At 48.8% G+C, this 20,236-nt stretch overlaps 1 protein-coding gene across 1 annotated transcript in view; it reads left to right on the top strand.

The window, feature by feature from the left end:
- Positions 1-2,106: 2,106 nt before the first annotated feature.
- MYH9 (myosin heavy chain 9) overlaps positions 2,107-20,236 on the top strand; it is an 889,869-nt gene continuing 871,739 nt past the window's right edge. The window contains 1 exon segment of the mRNA XM_063940322.1: positions 2,107-2,291. The gene's annotated coding sequence lies outside the window, so the exon portion shown is untranslated.

Here is a 20,236-nt window from a genome sequence, read left to right as displayed (position 1 = left end):
ATCTGTTTCTGATTTAGGAACAGATAAATTACATCTGATTTATTTATTTAATCAATTTTATATGTTTATTAAAAATTTGTGATTTTTTATCTTAAAATATCGTCCCTTATTGGTTTCACAGCCGGCGCCAGTACATATTTCTATATTGTTAAAAAACTGATTTGCCTGAGACAGTGGGCGGGGATATATGGACGGGCCCGTTGCATCCTGGGAGACCAGAAAGCTTTGATCGATTGGTGCCAATCCGCTGACGCTCCATCATATCCCATTGTTATCCTGTGGATAACCTGCGGACCCTGCCGGAGAAAAGCATAGTATGGTACATTAAGGGGTAAGACCATAGGGCAGAGATTTTCAACCTTTTACAGCTCGTGGCACACTGAACAAAATCTAAATATTGCCAAGGCACACTCAGATATAATGGTGATGCATAGTGCAGGTGCGTGTCCTAGGATGTCATGTCGCAGGTTCTCTATAGGTGATGCCTGAGCCACAACTGAGAAAGCCAGAAGAGCCCAACACTGGCCAGGCCCAAAATTAGACCTGGTTCTGCAACCACTAAACCCACCAGTATTGATCGTCCCAGGGCATCAGTTGCGGCAAAACACTGACGGGCCGGGATCTGCTTCTATGGTGGCACACTTGGAGACTGCTCAGGGCACACTAGTGTGCCACGGCACAGTGGTTGAAAAACACTGCCATAGGGGATCCGGTAAGGATCCCGGGATTGAGAATCTCGGCGGTCAGAATACTGACGAAAAGATCCTGACATGGATTGAAATGCTGGTGCTAGGACTCTGAACGCAGGAATCCAAACAAAGGCCCTCATTCCGAGTTGTTCGCTCGCAAGCTGCTTTTAGCAGCTTTACACACGCTAAGCAGCCGCCTACTGGGAGTGAATCTTAGCTTCTTAAAATTGCGAACGAAAGATTCGCAATATTGCGAAAAGACATCTCTGTGCAGTTTCTGAGTAGCTCGAGACTTACTCTGCCAGTGCGATCAGTTCAGTGCTTGTCGTTCCTGGTTTGACGTCACAAACACACCCAGCGTTCGTCCAGACACTCCTCCGTTTCTCCAGCCACTCCCGCGTTTTTCCCAGAAACGGTAGCGTTTTTTCCCCACACGCCCATAAAACGGCCTGTTTCCGCCCAGAAACACCCACTTCCTGTCAATCACATTACGATCACCAGAACGAAGAAAAAACCGTGAGTAAAATACCTAACTGCATAGCAAATTTACTTGGCGCAGTCGCAGTGCGGACATTGCGCATGCGCACTAAGCGGAAAATCGCTGCGATGCGAAAAAATTTACCGAGCGAACAACTCGGAATGACCACCAAAGTACTGTCGGAACTCCACACTGGTAAGATGAGCGAGGTTAGGACTAGGCTACAGGGTGAGAGGTTGGGTTGAGGGGAGGGAGGGTTACAGTTAGGCACCGCAGGGGAGGGTTAGGCTGCGGGGGAGGGAAGGTTAGGGTTAGGCTGCAGGGTAAAGTGGGTTAAGGAGTTTCGGTATAGTATACTTACGAACTAGGTGTTGGGATCCCGATACCATCATGACCATAGTCCCCATTTAAAATAATAGTTACTATGATCTGCAGTGTTTATTAGTCTTTTGCATGTGTTTTCTATGAAATCTACGACATTACACGATTAGTACATGACAACAAACCCATACAATCTTCAGTTTCTACAGAATTTTATTAAACATAATAAAAATAATAAATATAAAAAAGCTTGAAATATAAGCCCCTTAATCTGGTTCTTTTCACAGATGCTACTGTAAACGAAATTCATGAGAACACATTGTATGCAAATTCCTATGAAGAAAACCACAATTGTAACAAGGCTTCAGCCGAGACGCAGAACATAAAAAACAGCATTGTGTCCGCGGCTGGTTTCCTTTTCAAGCAGTTACACCTTTGCCCCACCAGTGTATATAACAGTGTATAACAGTCAATATGTGTCATTAGGTCTCCATAGTCACTCTATAATGTGATTGGCCAAGCTACTACCGGGCCAGTCGCTCAAGACATTCTTTAAGACTCTAATTGGGCAGTCTGTATGACCGGCGGCTGCATTTCCCGCCTTCACACACAGCCACGCCCGTGACTGTGGGCTGGGTCATGCAGTCACCTCCCTGGTTCAAAAAAATCTGCGCCGCCGATGAGTTAGTTGGTCTTTGGTTCCTGTAGTACTAGTAGTGTGCAGGGATTGCTGTTCGTGGAGTTTCCCCAAGTGCAGCTGCCACCGCCTTCGTTGTGACTGTGGCCGGACGCCCTGTCTTCAGGTATCAATCCACCGCTTCCTATCAATGCATGACTCAGGTTCTGGAGTTGCCTCTAGCACTTTGCTGCATTTGCTTATCCAGTCTTTATGTATCTGCTAGTTCTAGTCCCGCTTATGTTGTGTTGTCGTACAATGTATATGTTCTATGTCATCCTGTGTTTCCTATGTGCTGTAGTTTGTCAGCTGGGACCTTAAGTGGAAGTGACCACTCCTAGGGGTTTGACTGCGTGTGCTCACTGTGCTGTGACAGCTGGCGCCTGGGTTTGCGGCCGGTTACAAGATGGGAGAAGCCTGTTACCCATCGTGTGATATGGGCACATATCTTTTAGTTTTGCTTTCGGCGACTACTTTTTTTTCCTATAAGTGCATAAAAGGCTGTGGATTCTGAGCTAATGGGCGTATCATTTAATAATGACTCATTATCACTTTCCGCTCAGGGCGCGTTTGTTTAGGGCTCGCTGAGCCTGTGAGCCCCCAGGCGGTGTACTCGGTAACTGACATCTTGGTGGCGGTGTGTTATTTCCGCACTTCTGCCTGATTCGCCACCCAGATTCTACTTCCCCCTTCATCATACCCGCCCTTGGGCTTTATCTTATGGTCGCCTGTGATTACTGTCTTCGTACCTAGACTGGGTTCTGTAACCCATGTTCTTTCTGTGCTAATATATGTGATTAAGCATGTGTTCTGCATGAGCTTGTCACACGTGCGTTGTATGTATGTTACTGTGCACATGTAAGCTTGTGAGGAACTTCCCCTGTCGAAGTGAAAACAGGTCACTGTGCAGATTCGGGAGGAAACAATGCTGAGGAAGTTGCAGATCTCCCGTACAGGGCCCTGCAGAACGGCGACGGTATATACAGAGCAATATGAAGCCAGGGCGTGGGACGGGGGGAGGGAGCGTTTCCTGTTCTATTATCTCTGCTTACAGGAGACCGATTTCTCAAGAAAGGCAGGTCAGGTGGTTTATGTGCTTGATACATACAGAGCAGGTCTTCCTTGCTTTAACTTCCCCCTGTTAGACAGACGAACGCGGGGGACGTCAGTCTATATTACATCAGGAGTATACTTCGTTTGGAAAATCAAAAGTTGTATGTCCTGCAGTATAACTTGCTAGTCAAATGTAATCCAGCTTTCTCCTATCTGCACGTCATAACTTCCTTTTTGAGCAGGGGTTTACTTTGTTGCCACACCCAGTGCAAGTGCTTATCACTTCAGGTATCAAGATTCCGTCAGAAGTTTGAACACAAAATTGAAATGTTATATCTTAGGAGTTATGCCGTGAAATGTTCCTGAATGCTGAGTACAGATCTGCATTGATTTATAGGGTCTATTGAGAAACATCAGCTATAGATTGCCGAAAATTTTCAATGCTTTTCATTATTTGTAAGAAACTACCTGCTGGGATAATATTCCATGTGAAAATGACCAGTTATTCTAAACAGCGTACACATATTCCGCAGTGCCTTACGGGGAATATTTGGCCGTTTACATCAGTCCCTGTCCCAGTGGAGCTCACCCTCTATTCCCTACCACATGTTCATGTACACACATTCATGCAAGGGTTAATTTTGTTGCAAGCCAATTAACCTACCAGTATACAAAGCCACACAGTTAATGCCATGGTGAAAATCGAACCCATGACCTCAGTGCTGAGAGGCAGTAATGCTGACCATTACACCATCTGTGATGGCCAAAAAAGGATTTTGCCCTTACCTCCCAACATGACTCTTTCCAGGAGGGTAGATGCTAGAATCAAGTGGGCTAAGGGACCTTTTCCGTCTGGGGGAGGAGTCATGACACAAGGGGGAGGAGCTAGGCCTGCGGGATAGTTCCTCTACTATCCACGCCACCAACTATTACCTTAGTAATCGGGTGGCGAGCGAGCCACTGAGCCTGAAGTGTGGCGAGCGAAGCGAGCCCGCAAGGGTACTTTTCGGGTACCCTGTTTGGCCGTAGCTCCTCCCCCTGACGAGAAAAGGATTTACCGGTAGGTAATTAAAATCCTATTTTCTCTTACGTCCTAGAGGATGCTGGTATCCATTTCAGTACCATGGGGATGTACCAAAGCTCCCAGTACGACCGGGAAAGTGCTAATGTTCCTGCAGAACTGACTGACCAAACTGAATGTTGTCAGCAGCCAAGGTGTCAAACCTGTAAAACTTGGCAAACGTGTTTGCCCCTGACCAAGTAGCTGCTCGGCAAATTTGCAACGCCGAGACACCCCGGGCAGCCGCCCAGGAAAAACCCACTTTCCTTGTAGGGTGGGCCTTTACTCAACTCTGTAACGGCAATCCTGCCGTGGAATAAGCGTGCTGAATGGTACCTCTGATCCAGCGCGCAATAGTCTGCTTGGAAGCAGGACCCCCAATCTTGTTGGGGTCATAGAGGACAGACAAAGATTCTGTTTTTTTCCTTAACCAAGTCGTTCTTGCAACAGAAGTCCTCAACTCCCTGACGACATCCAAGGACCTTGAAACAGCTGAGGTGTCAGAAGCCACTGGTATGACCACAGGTTGGTTGATATGGAAAGAAGACAACCTTTGGAAGAAAAATGCTGACGCGTCCGCAGTTCAGCTCTATCCTCATGAAAAATCAAATAAGGACTCTTTTGTGTGACAGAGCCCCTAATTCAGACACTCGTCTGCCTGAGTCCAAGGCCAACAGCATGACTACTTTCCAAGTGAGAAACTTCAACTCCACCTCTTGCAGAGGCTCAAACCAGTCTGATTTTAAGGAACTGCAACTCCACATTAAGATCCCATGGCGCAGCAGGAGGCACAAAGGGAGGTTGGATGCGCAGAACCCCTTTCATGAAAGTCTAGACCTCAGGAAGGGAAGCCAACTGTTTCTGAAAGAAAATGGACAAGGCCGAAATTTGGACCTTGATAGACCCTAATCTCAAGACAGCATCCACACCTGCCTGTAGAAATAGGAGAAGGCGTCCTAATTGAAACTCCACCGCAGGAGACTTCTTGGATTCACACCAAGATACATATTTTCTCCAAATGCGGTGGTAATGGTTAGACGTCACCCCTTTCCTGGCCAGTATAAGAGTGGGAATGGCTTCATTGGGTAATACCCTTACAGGCTAGGATCTGGTGCTCAACAGCCATGCCGTGAAACGTAGCTGACGTATGAAAATGATATCCTTTCCTAGGTGGAGCAGCTGCGGAAGGCAGAAATGCTGACTTGGCTGATGTAGTTGTTGAAATCATGGCATCCAGCTCATCTCCAAAGAGGGCTTCTCCATATTCCTTTTTTTTTTTTTTTTGTAAATTTTTTTTTTTTTTTTAATTCCGCATCAGCATTCCATTGGCGGATCCACAGCGCCCTGCGGGCTGAAATTGCCATAGTGGAGGATCTTGAACTCTGCAACCCAATATCCTTCATAGCTTCAACTAAGTAACCTGCAGCATCTTTGATATGGCTGAGAGTTAGGACTATTTCATCCCTGTCAACTGTGTCTGTTAACAAGCAAGTTGTATATATGGATTTCAGGGTTTTTTTCTAATTTACGGTCAGCTGGATCTCTTAAAGAGGCTGAACCAGGGGCAGGTAAAACTATTTTCTTAGACACCTCCGTTTCTCGGCTATCATTGGGGGAGTCTCCCATTTGTGCGTGTCTTCCTCAGGGAAAGGGTACGCTACACGTATCCTCCTGGGAAGGGTAAATTTCTTCTCAGGGGTAGCCCAGGATTCTTCAAAGAATGCATTCAAATCCTTTGAAGGAGGAAAAGTCGCAACCTGCTTTTTATTTAATTTAAAATAAAATAATCCTTTTCCTCAGGGACCAGTGTTTCTGGAAACTCCAACACTTCCTTTATAGCAACTATCATACATTGTATGCTTTTGGCTAATTTGGGGTCTACGCCAGGGCTGGTGGAAGGTCTCTATGCACCCTAGGGAAAGCTTCAACCTGGTGCCCCCTAACCTGCAACCCCCCTGCAGGAGGTGCATCAGGGCTATGAGGAGCGGCTTTTGGGGCACCCCTCGGGGGCCATAGTGACATTTGCCTCCTATGTGCCGTCACATGACTTGATGTAACTCATGTCGGCACAGAGGAAGCGCTGAGGCATTATGTGGTACAGCCTGATAGTGGTAGCTGCACCTGATTAGACCCGCAGCAGCAGCCAGCACAGTGTAAAAGGAGGAGGCCGCATACAGAGTCATACTTCTGTTTTTTGCTAGATTAATTCAGTGGCGCCCCTAGGCAGCCGCCTGAAGCTGCCTAATGGTAGAGCCGGCCCTGGGTCTACCCCTCAAATCCCCCCCCAGTGTCGATGTGCAAGTCGGAATCTGTCTGTGTCCCATTGCATTATCTGGGCCAGAGATCTTTTCTGGGAACTGGATGGGACCCGAGTGGATGATATGGAGGGTCAGTAAAACAGTGCATCCTCCACAGACTGCCTCCAATATTTAGTCTGTTCAGACTCTGAGAATTTCGTTGCAATCATTGACACATTCTTTTGCAACATTTTCACCCTCTGGCTCCTTCTGAGGAGGAAAGGCCACCATATTACCCTTTTGTGCATCTAAAATGGACTCTTCCTGGGAAGAACCCTCCCCAGTGAGAGTAGGGTTTTAAAACATGCCCTCAGAGCGCACCCCCCCCTTCCCCCCCCCCCCCCCCCGCGCTTTGCACCCTTGTGCTGAGACATGGCGCGCAGCTTCCCGCCACTGCACGTGTACCTGTATGCCGCCAACGATGATCGGAGGGATCCCCTCTCTGCAGAACTCCGGTAATATACTCACCAGCCCTTCTGGCTCTGTTAGGGGGTGGCGGCAGTGCTGTGGGAAGTGAATGCTGGCCAGGCTTGGGCTGTGTCCAGTACCCTTCAGGAGCTAATGGTGTCCTGTCAGTGAAGCAGAACCATTAATGAATTGAGAAGTTGGTTCCTACTTCACCCCCCCCCCTAAGTCCCACGAAGTAGGGAAGCTGTTGCCTGCAGCTTCCCTGTAAAATAAAAAAACAGTCTTTCTCTGACGTCCTAGTGGATGCTGGGTGCTCCGTAAGGACCATGGGGAATAGACGGGCTCCGCAGGAGACTGGGCACTCTTAAAAGAAAGATTAGGTACTATATCTGGTGTGCACTGGCTCCTCCCTCTATGCCCCTCCTCCAGACCTCAGTTAGAATCTGTGCCCGGCCAGAGCTGGATGCACCTAGTGGGCTCTCCTGAGCTTACTAGAAAAGAAAGTATTTAGGTTTTTTATTTTCAGTGAGATCTGCTGGCAACAGACTCACTGCTACGATGGACTGAGGGGAGAGAGGCAAACCTACCTGCTTGCAGCTAGCTTGTGCTTCTAAGGCTACTGGACACCATTAGCTCCAGAGGGATCGCACACAGGGGCCCGACCTCGATCGTCCGGAGCCGCGCCGCCGTCCCCCCTTGCAGAGCCAGAAGACAGAAGAACCAGAAGAAAAAACGGCGGCCTGAAGACTCCGGTCTTCAATAAGGGTAGCGCACAGCACTGCAGCTGTGCGCCATTGCTCCCACAGCACACCCACACGCTCCGGTCACTGGTGGGTGCAGGGCGCTGAGGGGGGGGGGGGGGTGGGGGGGGGCGCGCCGGCGCGGGGGGGGGGGGGGGGGGCCGGCCGCCGGCGCCCTGGGCTGCAATAAGTATACCTTTTGGCAAAATTGCACATAATACAGTTATAAACTGTATATGTGCCTAATCCCCCGCCATTAACATTATTAAAAAAGCGGGAGAAGCCTGCAGCGGAGGGGGCGGGGCTATCTCCCCTCAGCACACCGGCACCATTTTCTCTTCACAGCTCCGCTGGAAGGACGCTCCCCAGGCTCTCCCCTGCAGTATACACTACAAGAAGGGTAAAAAAGAGGGGGGGGGCACATAAATTTAGGCACAAAAGGTGATATAAGCAGCTAAATTCCTGTTATATAGCGCTGTGGTGTGTGCTGGCATACTCTGTCTCCCCAAAGGACTTTGTGGGGTCCTGTCCTCAGTCAGAGCATTCCCTGTGTGTGTGCGGTGTGTCGGTACGGCTGTGTCGACATGTTTGATGAGGAGGCTTACGTGGAGGCGGAGCAGGAGCCGATAAGTGTGATGTCGCCCCCTGCGGGGCCGACACCAGAGTGGGTGGATATGTGGAAGGTATTAACCGACAGTGTCAACTCCTTGCATAAAAGGTTCGATGACAGTAAACAGCTTTTGGACAAGCCGGCTTCTCAGCCCGCGCCTGCCCAGGCGTCTCAGGGGCTCAAAAACGCCCACTACCTCAGATGGCAGACAGAGGTCGACACGGAGTCTGACTCCAGTGTTGACGAGATGAGACAAATGTACAGTCCACAAGGGCCATCCGATGCATGATTACGGCAATGAAAAATGTGTTGCACATTTCTGACATTAACCCGGTTACCACTAAAAAGGGTATTATGTTTGGGGAGAAAAAGCAGCCAGTGACCTTTCCCCCATCTGATGAGTTAAATTAATTGTGTGAAGAAGCGTGGTGTTCCCCAGATATGAAATTAGTGATTTCTAAGACATTACTGATGGCGTACCCCTTTCCAGCCAACGGACAGGTTAAGTTGGGAAACATCCCCTAGGGTGGACAAAGCGCTCACACGCTTATCAAAAAAGGTGGCACTGCCGTCTCAGGACACGGCCGCCTTAAAGGAGCCTGCAGATAGAAAGCAGGAGGCTATCCTGAAGTCTGTGTATACACACAGGTACTATACTGAGACCTGCAATTGCTTCAGCATGGATGTGTAGTGCTGCAGCAGCTTGGTCTGATACCCTGTCAGATAACATTGATTCCCTCGACAGGGATACTATTTTGCTAACCGTAGAGCATATAAAAGGCGTCTTATATATGAGGGATGCACAGAGGGGACATTTGCCGGCTGGCATCTAGAATTAATGCAATGTCCATTTCTGCCAGGAGAGTATTATGGACTCTGCAGTGGACAGGTGATGCTGATTCTAAAAGGCACATGGAGGTTTTGCCTTATAAGGGTGAGGAATTGTTTGGGGACGGTCCTCTCGGACCTCGTATCCACAGCAACAGCTGGGAAGTCGACTTTTTTACCTCGGGTTCCCTCACAGCCGAATAAAGCACCGTATTATCAGGTACAGTCCTTTCGGCCTCAGAAAGGCAAGCGGGTCAGAGGCGCATCCTTTCTGCCCAGAGGCATGGGTAGAGGGAAAAAGCTGCACCAGACAGCCAGTTCCGAGGAGCAAAAATCCTCCCCCTGCTTCCACTAAGTCCACCGCATGACGCTGGGGCTCCACAGGTGGAGCCAGGTGCGGTGGGGGGCGCGTCTCCGGAACTTCAGCGACCAGTGGGTTCGCTCACAGGTGGATTTCTGGGTTATACAAGTGGTATCTCAGGGATACAAGCTGGAGTTCGAGGTGACTCCCCCTCGCCGTTACCTCAAATCAGCCTTGCCAGCTGCTCCCAGAGAAAGGGAGGTAGTACTGGCGGCAATTCACAAGCTGTACCTTCAGCAGGTGATAATAAAAGTTCCCCTCCTTCAACAGGGACGGGGTTACTATTCCACAATGTTTGTGGTACCGAAACCAGACGGTTCGGTGAGAACCATTCTAAATTTGAAATCCTTAAACACTTTATATAAGGAAGTTCAAGTTCAAAATGGAATCGCTCAGGGCGGTTATTGCAAGCCTGGAAGAGGGGGATTTTATGGTGTCGCTGGACATCAAGGATGCTTACCTACATGTCCCCATTTACCCACCTCACCAGGAGTACCTCAGGTTTTGTGGTACAAGACTGTCATTACCAATTCCAGACGTTGCCGTTTGGTCTGTCCACGGCACCGAGGGTATTTACCAAGGTAATGGCTGAAATGATACTCCTTCGAAAGAAGGGAGTTATAATTATCCCGTACTTGGACGATCTCCTTATAAAGGCGAGGTCCAAGGAGCAGTTGTTAGTGCTACGCTGACTATCTCGGGAAGTGCTACAACAGCACGGCTGGATTCTGAATATCCCAAAATCGCAGCTGATTCCTACGACGCCGTCTGCTGTTCTTGGGCATGATTCTGGACACAGAACAGAAGAAGGTGTTTCTCCCGGAGGAGAAGGCCCAGGAATTATCATCTCTGTCAGGGACCTCCTGAAACCTGGGAAAGATGGTAGCTTCTTACGAAGCAATTCCCTTCGGCAGGTTCCATGCAAGGATCTTTAAGTGGGATCTGTTAGACAAGTGGTCCGGATCGCATCTTCAGATGCATCGGTTGATCACCCTGTCCCCGAGGGCCAGGGTGTCTCTGCTGTGGTGGCTGCAGAGTGCTCATCTTCTCGAGGGCTGCAGATTCGGCATACAGGACTGGGTCCTGGTGACCACGGATGCAAGCCTCCGAGGTTGGGGGGGCAGTCACTCAGGGAAGAAATTTCCAAGGACAGTGGTCGATTCAAGAGACTTCCCCTACACATAAATATACTGGAACTAAGGGCCATTTACAATGCCCTGAGTCAAGCAGAACCCCTGCTTCAAAACCAACCGGTGCTGATTCAGTCAGACAACATCACGGCGGTCGCCCATGTAAACCGAGAGGGCGGCACAAGAAGCAGGATGGCAATGGCAGAAACCACAAGGATTCTTCGATGGGCGGAGAATCACGTGCTAGCACTGTCAGCAGTGTTCATTCCGGAGTGGACAACTGGGAAGCAGACTTCCTCAGCAGGGCACAACCTCCACTCGGGAGAGTGGGGACTTTATCCAGAAGTCTTCAAGCTGATTGTAAATCGTTGGGAAAGGCCACAGGTGGACATGATGGCATCCCGCCTCAACAAAAAACTAAAAAGATATTGCGCCAGGTCAAGGGACCCTCAGGCGATAGCTGTGGACGCTCTAGTGACACCGTGGGTGTACAGTCGGTGTATGTGTTCCCTCCTCTTCCCCTCATACCCAAGGTACTGAGGATAATAAGAAAAAAGGGCAGTAAGAACTATACTCATTGTTCCGGATTGGCCAAGAAGAACTTGGTACCCCAGAACTTCAGGAAATGATCTCTGAGGACCCATGGCCTCTGCCGCTCAGGACAGGACCTGCTACAGCAGGGGCCCTGTCTGTTCTAAGACTTACCGCGGCTGCGTTTGACGGCATGGCGGTTGAACGCCGGATCCTAAAGGAAAAGGGCATTCCGGATGAAGTCATTCCTACGCTGATAAAAGCTAGGAAGGATGTGACAGCAAAAACATTATCGCCGCATATGGCGAAAATATGTTGCTTGGTGTGAGGCCGAAGAAGGCCCCAACGGAGGAATTTCAGCTGGGTCGATTTCTGCACTTCCTACAGTCAGGAGTGACTATGGGCCTTAAATTGGGTTCCATAAAAGTCCAGATTTCGGCCCTGTCTATTTTCTTTAAAAAAAGAACTGGCTTCACTGCCTGAAGTTCAAACGTTTAAGGGAGTGCTCCATATTCAGCCCCCCTTTTGTGCCTCCAGTGGCACCTTGGGATCTCAACGTTGTTTTGGATTTCCTAAAATCACATTGGTTTGAGCCACTTAAAACCGTGGAGCTAAAATATCTCACGTGGAAAGTGGTCATGCTGTTGGCCTTGGCTTCGGCCAGGCGTGTGTCAGAATTGGCAGCTTTGTCGTGTAAAAGCCCATATCTGATTTTCCATATGGACAGGGCAGAATTGAGGACTCGTCCCCAGTTTCTCCCAAAGGTGGTATCGGCTTTTCATTTGAACCAACCTATTGTGGTGACTGCGGCTACTCGTGACTTGGAGGATTCCAAATTGCTGGACGTAGTCCGAGCCCTAAAAATCTGTTTCCAGGACAGCTGGAGTCGGAAAAACTGACTCGCTATTTATCCTTCATGCACACAACAAGCTGGGTGCTCCTGCTTCAAAGCAGACTATTGCTCGCTGGATCTGTAGCACGATTCAACTTGCACATTCTGCGGCGGGACTGCCGCATCCTAAATCAGTAAAAGCCCATTCCACGAGGAAAGTGGGCTCTTCTTGGGCGGCTGCCCGGGGGTCTCGGCTTTACAACTTTGCCGAGCTGCTACTTGGTCGGGTTCAAACACATTTGCAAAATTCTACAAGTTTGATACCCTGGCTGAGGAGGACCTTGAGTTTGCTCATTTGGTGCTGCAGAGTCATCCGCACTCTCCCGCCCGTTTGGGAGCTTTGGTATAATCCCCATGGTCCTTACGGAGTACCCAGCATCCACTAGGACGTCAGAGAAAATAAGAATTTACTCACCGGTAATTCTATTTCTCGTAGTCCGTAGTGGATGCTGGGAGCCCGTCCCAAGTGCGGACTCTCTGCAATACGTGTATATAGTTATTGCTTAACTAAAGGGTTTTGTTATGAGCCATCTGTTAATGAGGCTCATTTGTTATTCATACTGTTAACTGGGTATAGTTATCACAAGTTGTACGGTGTGGCTGGTATGAGTCTTACCCTGGATTCCAAATCCTTTCCTAGTAATGTCAGCTCTTCCGGGCACAGCTTCCCTAACTGAGGTCTGGAGGAGGGGCATAGAGGGAGGAGCCAGTGCACACCAGATATAGTACCTAATCTTTCTTTTAAGAGTGCCCAGTCTCCTGCAGAGCCCGTCTATACCCCATGGTGCTTACGGAGTACCCAGCATCCACTACGGACTATGAGAAATAGAATTACCGGTGAGTAAATTCTTATTTTTAAACCTGTCTGATTCACCCTCGTTAAGCCAACCTCATACTAGGAATGGAGATTGCCTCCATACACCACCTTATTTCCTTTTTAATTTTTTTTTTGGTTCGTTTATGGATATTCCCCAATTATTGGCCTGTTTGTGTGTGTGTCTGGTCGGCTTAATGTGGAAAAACTCATCGGACCTTTGTATAGTACATATTTATACAAACCAACTATTCCTCCTAAATGTGCCGGTCTTTATTTTTCTTCCAAGGTAAACAAGTTCAGGTTGTCGCATTTTTAAAGCAGAACCTAAAACTTTTCTGAAAGTTGAGATTCGGGGACAAATTAGGAGACACAAATTTATTGGAAGGGATACCTGCTTGTATAGTGACCACATCAGTGCAGTAGTGCTAACATTAGTCTCGCGAGATGAGACTGATCATGTGTCTTGCAAGGCTTTGCATTATGGTATGCTAGCAAGTCTGGCAGCAAATCCGTTTAGCTGATTCATTTGTATTTGCTGCTAGTATGTCTCGCCAATTCCTCCACCCCTATAGTGAAAGGCATGCAATGCCTGATGCTGGGACAGAAAAGATAGTGGTACCAGGGATGGCACAGTCACAAACTTTTTATTTTTTTTATTTTTTATTTATTTTTTTCACTCATTTTAGAAGTGTATACGTCTGTGTGCGTGTCTGTCTTAATTTTTTATTTATAAATATGTAAAGTAAATGTTTTAACAATCCTTTTTGAAATGTGGCCTGTATTATAATTTTTTTTTTTTTTTTTTTTTATATAAAGATCTATTTAGAAGAACTTCACAATTATTACAAAATCGCTTCCTTAGGTGCCAGTTAATGGGTTGCAAACAGGTTTGTATTTCCAGTTTGTTAGTTATTGCTGTCCTTTTGCCCAGGATATTGTAATAGGTCTATAACATACTGGCAAGTAAAATGTAAGTTGGGGTTCAAAGAAAGCACAAGTAATCGATGGTTTTTCTGGTTAATTCCTGCTTCAGTAGAAGCACGATGGAATTCAAAGAATGCAGCTGCAAGTGTGATTGTGGATCAAAAGGGGGGGGGGGGGTGTTTCCCCCCCCCCCCCCCCCCCCCTTCTGCTCAGTGTTCAAAGATGAAGGTATTTTACCATCACCGGAGACCACAAAGTTGTTCCCCTATAAAGACTAAGGGGATCATTCCGACTTGATCGTAGCTGTGCAAAATTTAGCACAGCTACGATCACTTGGGGTCAGTCTAGGGGAGATAAGGATGTTTTGGTAGTTTAGAATTAAGAGTTCACATTGAATTTGTAATACCACTTTGTAAGAACCATTGAGTACTTGCGGGCTCAATATTAACCTGATCGGGCAACCATTCTCTTCATGGGTTTAATGCGTCACCTTTACTCTGTCTTGGTGCTACATTTCCTGTGTGTTCAATTTACACTTTGCAGCTAGGGTATTGCAAATGTATACTAAAGTGTCAATACTTGTTCCAGTTGGCTGATTTTGTAGCGTCAAAACCAAACTAATAACATGTAGCGCTGTATATGTTTTAGCAGCTCACTTGCAAATTGATCTAGGTATACAGTAGATGTTGCAGTGTACTGTACATTGTAGTTTTAAATGTTAAATCATTCACATCAGTCCTTGCTCCAGTGGATCGTAAAATCACATTTTCTCTGATGTCCTAGTGGATGCTGGGTACTCCGTAAGGACCATGGGAATAGACTGGCTCCGCAGGAGACTGGGCACTCTTAAAAGAAAGATTAGGTACTATATCTGGTGTTCACTGGCTCCTCCCTCTATGCCCCTCCTCCAGTTAGAATCTGTGCCCGGCCAGAGCTGGATGCACCTAGTGGGCTCTCCTGAGCTTACTAGAAAAGAAAGTATTTGTTAGGTTTTTTATTTTCAGTGAGATCTGCTGGCAACAGACTCACTGCTACGAGGGACTGAGGGGAGAGAAGCAAACCTACCTGCTTGCAGCTAGCTTGTGCTTCTAAGGCTACTGGACACCATTAGCTCCAGAGGGATCGAACACAGGGCCCGACCTCGATCGTCCGTTCCCGGAGCCGCGCCGCCGTCCCCCTTGCAGAGCCAGAAGACTGAAGAACCAGAAGAAAAAACGGTGGCTGAAGACTCCGGTCTTTAATAAGGTAGCGCACTGCAGCTGTGCGCCATTGCTCCCATAGCACACCACACACTCCAGTCACTGTTGGGTGCAGGGCGCTTGGGGGGGGGGGGGCGCCCTGGGCAGCAATTAGATTAACTGTATATGTGCAAAACCCCCCGCCATTAACATGATAAAAAGCGGGAGAAGCCCGCTGCTGAAGGGGCGGGGCTATCTTCCTCAGCACACCAGCGCCATTTTCTCTTCACCGCTCCGCTGGAATGACGCTCCCCAGGCTCTCCCCTGCAGTATCCATACCACAAGGGTAAAAAAGAGAGGGGGGGGGGGCACATAAATTTAGGCGCAAAATTGTGTATAATAGCAGCTATTGGGAAAAATCACTCAGTACAGTGTTAATCCCTGTGATATATAGCGCTGTGGTGTGTGCTGGCATACTCTCTCTCTGTCTCCCCCAAAGGACTAAGTGGGGCCCTGTCCTCAGTCAGAGCATTCCCTGTGTGTGTGCGGTGTCGGTACGGCTGTGTCGACATGTTTGAGGAGGCTTACGTGGAGGCGGAGCAGGTGCCGATAAGTGTGATGTCGCCCCTTGCGGGGCTGACACCAGAGTGGGTGGATATGTGGAAGATATTAACCGACAGTGTCAGCTCCTTGCATAAAAGGTTCGATGACATAACGGCTGTGGGACAGCCGGCATCTAAGCCCGTGCCTGCCCAGGCGTCTCAGAGGCCATCAGGGGCTCATAAACGTCCGCTACCTCAGATGGCAGACACAGATGTCGACACGGAGTCTGACTCCAGTGTAGATGAGGATGAGACAAATGTACAGTCCACAAAGGCCATCCGATGCATGATTACGGCAATGAAAAATGTATTGGACGTTTCTGACATTAACCCGGTTACCACTAAAAAGGGTATTATGTTTGGGGAGAAAAAGCAGCCAGTGACTTCTCCCCCATCTGATGAGTTGAATGAATTGTGTGAAGAAGCGTGGTGTTCCCCTGATAAGAAACTGGTGATTTCTAAGAGGTTACTGATGGCGTACCCTTTCCCGCCAGCGGACAGGTTACGTTGGGAGACGTCCCCTAGGGTGGACAAGGCGCTCACACGCTTATCTAAAAGGGTGGCACTGCCGTCTCAGGATACGGCCGCCCTGAAGGAGCCTGCAGATAGAAAGCAGGAGGCTATCCTGAAGTCTGTATATACACACTCGGGTACTATACTGAGACCTGCAATTGCGTTAGCATGGATGTGTAGTGCTGCAGCAGCGTGGTCTGATACCCTGTCAGATAATATTGATACCCTCGACAGGGATACTATTTTGCTAACCATAGAGCATATCAAAGACGTCGTCTTTTATATATGAGGGATGCACAGAGGGATATTTGCCGGCTGGCATCTAGAATTAATGCAATGTCCATTTCTGCCAGGAGGGTATTATGGACTCGGCAGTGGACAGGTGATGCTGATTCTAAAAGGCACATGGAGGTGTTGCCTTATAAAGGTGAGGAATTGTTTGGGGATGGTCTCTCGGACCTCGTATCTACAGCAACAGCTGGGAAGTCGACCTTTTTACCTCGGGTTCCCTCACAGCCTAATAATGCACCGTACTATCAAGTACAGTCCTTTCTGCCTCAGAAAGGCAAGCGGATCAGAGGCGCTTCCTTTCTGCCCAGAGGCAAGGGGAGAGGGAAAAAGCTGCACCAGACAGCCAGTTCCCAGGAACAAAAATCCTCCCCTGCTTCCACTAAGTCCACCGCATGACGCTGGGGCTCCACAGGGAGCCAGGTGCAGGGGGGGGGGGGGGGGGGGGGGGGGGGGGCGCGTCTCCGGAACTTTAGCGACCAGTGGGTTCGCTCACGGGTGGATCTCTAGGTTCTACAAGTGGTATCTCGGGGATACAAGCTGGAGTTCGAGGCGACACCCCCTCGCCGTTACCTCAAATCAGCCTTGCCAGCTGCTCCCAGAGAAAGGGAGGTAGTACTGGCGGCAATTCACAAGCTGTACCTTCAGCAGGTGATAATCAAGGTTCCCCTCCTTCAAAAGGGACGGGGTTACTATTCCACAATGTTTGTGGTACCGAAACCAGACTGTTCGGTGAGACCCATTCTGAATTTAAAATCCTTTAACACTTATATAAGGAAGTTCAAGTTCAAGATGGAATCGCTCAGGGCGATTATTGCAAGCCTGGAAGAGGGGGATTTTATGGTGTCGCTGGACATAAAGGATGCTTACCTGCATGTCCCCATTTACCCACCTCACCAGGAGTACCTCAGGTTTGTGGTACAAGACTGTCATTACCAATTCCAGACGTTGCCGTTTGGTCTGTCCACGGCACCGAGGGTATTTACCAAGGTAATGGCCGAAATGATGATACTCCTCCGAAAGAAGGGAGTTATAATTATCCCGTACTTGGACGATCTCCTTATAAAGGCGAGGTCCAAGGAGCAGTTGCTAGTCAGCGTAGCACTATCTCGGGAAGTGCTGCAGCAGCACGGCTGGATTCTGAATATCCCAAAGTCGCAGCTGATTCCTGCGATGCGTCTGCTGTTCTTGGGCATGATTCTGGACACAGAACAGAAGAAGGTGTTTCTCCCGGAGGAGAAGGCCCAGGAATTATCTCTGGTCAGGGACCTCCTGAAACCAAAGCAGGTGTCGGTGCATCACTACACGCGAGTCCTTGGAAAGATGGTAGCTTCTTACGAAGCAATTCCCTTCGGCAGGTTCCATGCAAGGATCTTTCAGTGGGATCTGTTAGACAAGTGGTCCGGATCGCATCTTCAGATGCTTCGGTTGATCACCCTGTTCCCGAGGGCCAGGGTGTCTCTGCTGTGGTGGCTGCAGAGTGCTCATCTTCTCGAAGGCCGCAGATTCGGCATACAGGACTGGGTCCTGGTGACCACGGATGCAAGCCTCCGAGGTTGGGGGGCAGTCACCCAGGGAAGAAACTTCCAAGGACAATGGTCGAGTCAGGAAACTTCCCTACACATAAATATTCTGGAACTAAGGGCCATTTACAACGCCCTGAGTCAAGCAGAACCCCTACTACAAAACCAACCAGTTCTGATTCAGTCAGACAACATCACGGCGGTCGCCCATGTAAACCGCCAGGGCGGCACAAGAAGCAGGATGGCAATGGCAGAAGCCACAAGGATTCTTCGATGGGCGGAGAATCACGTGATAGCACTGTCAGCAGTGTTCATTCCGGGAGTGGACAACTGGGAAGCAGACTTCCTCAGCAGGCACGACCTCCATCCGGGAGAGTGGGGACTTCATCCAGAAGTCTTCAAGCTGATTGTAAATAGCTGGGAACGGCCACAGGTGGACATGATGGCGTCCCGCCTCAACAAAAAGCTAAAAAAAATATTGCGACAGGTCAAGGGACCCTCAGACGATAGCTGTGGACGCTCTAGTGACACCGTGGGTGTACCAGTCGGTTTATGTGTTCCCTCCTCTTCCTCTCATACCAAAAGTACTGAGGATAATAAGAAAGAGAGGAGTAAGAACTATACTCATTGTTCCGGATTGGCCAAGAAGAACTTGGTACCCAGAACTTCAAGAATTGATCTCAGAGGACCCATGGCCTCTGCCGCTCAGACAGGACCTGCTACAGCAGGGGCCCTGTCTGTTCTAAGACTTACCGCGGCTGCGTTTGACGGCATGGCGGTTGAACGCCGGATCCTAAAGGAAAAGGGCATTCCAGATTAAGTCATTCCTACGCTGATAAAAGCTAGGAAGGATGTGACAGCAAAACATTATCACCGCATATGGCGAAAATATGTTGCTTGGTGTGAGGCCAGGAAGGCCCCCAACGGAGGAATTCCAGCTGGGTCGATTTCTGCACTTCCTACAGTCAGGAGTGACTATGGGCCTAAAATTGGGTTCCATTAAAGTCCCGATTTTGGCCCTGTCTATTTTCTTTCAAAAGGAACTGGCTTCACTGCCTGAAGTTCAGACGTTTGTTAAGGGAGTGCTCCATATACAGCCCCCTTTTGTTCCTCCAGTGGCACCTTGGGATCTCAACGTTGTGTTGGATTTCCTAAAATCACATTGGTTTGAGCCACTTAAGACCGTGGAGCTAAAATATCTCACGTGGAATGTGGTCATGCTGTTGGCCTTGGCTTCGGCCAGGCGTGTGTCAGAATTGGCAGCATCGTCATGTAAAAGCCCATATCTGATTTTCCATATGGATAGGGCAGAATTGAGGACTCGTCCCCAATTTCTTCCTAAGGTGGTATCAGCTTTTCATTTGAACCAACCTATTGTGGTGCCTGCGGCTACTCGGGACTTGGAGGATTCCAAGTTGCTGGACGTAGTCCGGGCCCTGAAAATCTGTTTCCAGGACGGCTGGAGTCCGGAAAACTGACTCGCTATTTATCCTGCATGCACCCAACAAGCTGGGTGCTCCTGCTTCAAAGCAGACTATTGCTCGCTGGGTCTGTAGCACGATTCAACATGCACATTCTGCGGCGGGACTGCCGCATCCTAAATCGGTAAAAGCCGATTCCACGAGGAAGGTGGGCTCTTCTTGGGCGGCTGCCCGAGGGGTCTCTGCTTTACAACTTTGCCGAGCTGCTACTTGGTCGGGTTCAAACACTTTTGCAAAATTCTACAAGTTTGATACCCTGGCTGAGGAGGACCTTGAGTTTGCTCATTCGGTGCTGCAGAGTCATCCGCACTCTCCCGCCCGTTTGGGAGCTTTGGTATAATCCCCATGGTCCTTACGGAGTACCCAGCATCCACTAGGACGTCAGAGAAAATAAGAATTTACCCACCGGTAATTCTATTTCTCGTAGTCCGTAGTGGATGCTGGGAGCCCGTCCCAAGTGCGGACTCTCTGCAATACATGTATATAGTTATTGCTTAACTAAAGGGTTATTGTTATGAGCCATCTGTTAAATGAGGCTCAGTTATTGTTCATACTGTTAACTGGGTATAGTTATCACGAGTTGTACGGTGTGGCTGGTATGAGTCTTACCCTGGATTCCAAATCCTTTCCTAGTAATGTCAGCTCTTCCGGGCACAGCTTCCCTAACTGAGGTCTGGAGGAGGGGCATAGAGGGAGGAGCCAGTGCACACCAGATATAGTGCCTAATCTTTCTTTTAAGAGTGCCCAGTCTCCTGCGGAGCCCGTCTATTCCCATGGTCCTTACGGAGTACCCAGCATCCACTACGGACTACGAGAAATAGAATTACCGGTGAGTA

The sequence above is a fragment of the Pseudophryne corroboree genome, chromosome 9, assembly GCF_028390025.1.
Source record: "Pseudophryne corroboree isolate aPseCor3 chromosome 9, aPseCor3.hap2, whole genome shotgun sequence".
In the NCBI taxonomy this organism is placed as follows: domain Eukaryota; kingdom Metazoa; phylum Chordata; class Amphibia; order Anura; family Myobatrachidae; genus Pseudophryne; species Pseudophryne corroboree.
The sequence above is the reverse complement of the archived record's forward strand: the minus strand, read 5'-3'. Positions and strand labels throughout refer to the sequence as shown.